The sequence below is a fragment of the Mustela lutreola genome, chromosome 12, assembly GCF_030435805.1.
Source record: "Mustela lutreola isolate mMusLut2 chromosome 12, mMusLut2.pri, whole genome shotgun sequence".
Lineage (NCBI taxonomy): Eukaryota > Metazoa > Chordata > Mammalia > Carnivora > Mustelidae > Mustela > Mustela lutreola.
Genome location: NC_081301.1, coordinates 66,969,864 through 66,972,506, shown reverse-complemented (window position 1 = coordinate 66,972,506; position 2,643 = coordinate 66,969,864). Strand labels below are relative to the sequence as shown.

General features: G+C 35.2%; 1 non-coding gene across 1 annotated transcript; it reads right to left on the bottom strand.

The window, feature by feature from the left end:
- Window positions 1-1,241: 1,241 nt before the first annotated feature.
- LOC131813343 (U6 spliceosomal RNA) lies at window positions 1,242-1,350 on the bottom strand. The gene has a single exon (XR_009346760.1). It is a non-coding gene; the product is annotated as a U6 spliceosomal RNA (small nuclear RNA).
- Window positions 1,351-2,643: the final 1,293 nt, after the last annotated feature.

The following is a 2,643-nucleotide window of genomic DNA, read 5'->3' as shown; positions in this document are numbered from 1 at the left end:
GACATGAACAGACATTTCTGCAAAGAATACATCCAAATGGCCAACAGACACATGAAAAAATGCTCCACATCACTCGGCATCAGGGAAATACAAATCAAAACCGGAATGAGATACCACCTCACACCTTTCAGAATGGCTAAAACGAACAAGTCAGTCAATGACAGATGCTGGCGAGGATGTGGAGAAAGGGCAACCCTCCTACACTGTACGTGGGAATGCAAGCTGGTGCAACCACTCTGGAAAACAGCATGGAGGTGCCTCAAAAAGCTGAAAATAGAAGTACCCTATGACCCAGTGATTGTAGTACTGGGTATATACCCTAAAGATACAAACGTGGCATTCTGAAGGGGCACATGCACCCAAATGTTTATAGCAGCAATGTCCACAATAGTTAAACTATGGAAAGAACCTAAATGTCCTTCAACGGATCAATCAATAAATAAGATGTGGTATATATGTAAAATGGGATACTGTGCAGCCATCAAAAAAATGAAATCCTGCTATTTGTGATGACATGGATGGAACTAGAGGGTATTATGCTTGGCGAAATAAATCAATCTGAGAAAGACAACTATCATATGATCTCCCTGATATGATGAAGTGGAGATGCAACATAGGCGGTTTCGGGCGTACGAAAAGAAAAATAAAAGAAGATGGGATTGGGAGGGAGACAAACCATAAAAGACTGAATCTCACAAAACAGAATGAGGGTTGCTGGGGGGAGGTGTGTTGGGAGAGGATGGTGGGGGTATGGACATTGGGGAGAGCAGGTGCTATGGTGAGTGATGGTGACTGCGGTGAAGTGTGTAAACCTGGTGATTCACAGACCTGTACCCCTAGGGATAAAAACACATTATATGTTTATAAAAAAATTTTAAAAAATAATTTAAAAAATCCATTAAAGAAAAAACACATATTGCAAGCCCAAGCCCAGAGCTAATCTCATATTCAATCAAAAAAGTTTGAAAGTTTTCCCCTTAAAGATCAGAAAAAAGACAAGTGTGTCCACTTTCACTACTCTCATTTGACATAGTACTGGATGTCCTAGCCAGAGAAACAAGGAACACAAAGAAATAAAAGACTCCAAAAAAAAAAAAAAAAGGAAGAAGTAAAATTTTCTTTTTTTGGATAACATGAACTTACATGTAAAAAAATCCTAAAAACTTCACAAAAAATTTTGAATAAACAAATTTAATAAAGCTGCCAAATACAAGATCAATATATAAAAGACAGGAATTTTGTTTTGTTTCGTTTTTTTAAAATAGTTTTTCATGTCATCCTTGCTCAGTGATCACGCTAATCTTCTCTGCATCATTCCAATTTTAGTATATGTGCTGCCAAAGTAAGCACAAGACAGGAGCATTTTAACACTCTAATGATGAACTATCTGAAAAAATAAAGAGAACAATCTAATTCACAATAGCATCAAAAATAACAAAATACTTAGGAAAAGATTTAACTAAGAAGATGAAAGATCTGTACCCCATAAACTATGACATTGATAAAGAATTTGAAGGAGACATAAATGGAAAGATAGCTCATATTTATGAATGGTAAGAATTAACATTGTTAAAATATCCATACTACCGAAAACCATCTGTAAATTCAATTCCTATCAAAAATCCAATGTTAGGGGCGCCTGGGTGGCTCAGTGGGTTAAGCCGCTGCCTTCGGCTCAGGTCATGATCCCAGGGTCCTGGGATCGAGCCCTGCATCAGGCTCTCAGCTCAGCACGAAGCTGCTACCTCTTCTCTCTCTGCCTGCCTCTCTGCCTGCTTGTCATCTCTCTCTGTCAAATAAATAAATAAAAAATCTTTTTAAAAAATCCAATATTTTTTTTTACAGAAGTAAAGAATCCTAAAATTTATATGAGACCATAAAAGACAACAAATAATTAAAGCAGTTCTGAGAAAGAATGAAGAAGCGAAATTACACTTCTTGATTTGAAACTATACTACAAAGCCCTCATGCTCAAAACAATAAAGTATACTGGCATAAAAACAGACCAGTAAACAAGTAGAACAGAATTGAGAGTCCAGAAATAAATCCTTTCATACAGTCACCTAATATTTGACAGGGGCCAACATATATAATGGGTAAAGATAGTCTGTTCAATAAATGATATTTAAAACTGAATAGTCACATAAACCAGCATGAAACTGGAACCTTATATCACTCATAAATCTTAACTTGAAATAGATTAAAGACTTAAATGTGATGCATGAAACTAAATTTCCTAAAGGAAAACATAGGAAAAATTCTCCTGGACATTGGTCTTGCCAATAGTTTTTTGGATACCAGGCCAAAAACACAAGCAAAAAAAGCAAAAATAAATACATGGTATTACATCAAACTAAAGTTTCTGCATTGCCAAAAAAAACCAAAAGGGAATGAAAACACAATCCACAGAATGGAAGAAAATACTTACAAATCTTATATCTGAAAAGAGGTTAATAACCAACAGATACAAATAGAAAAAAATATATAATTTAAAAAATAGCAAAAGGATATCAATAGACTTTTTTTTCAAAAAAGTTATATAAATGACCAACAGGAGCATTAAAAAGTGCTCAACGTAAAAACTCAGGGCAAAGTCATTATGTTGTTGTTGTTGTTGTTTACCTCTGAAAAACACAACAAGAT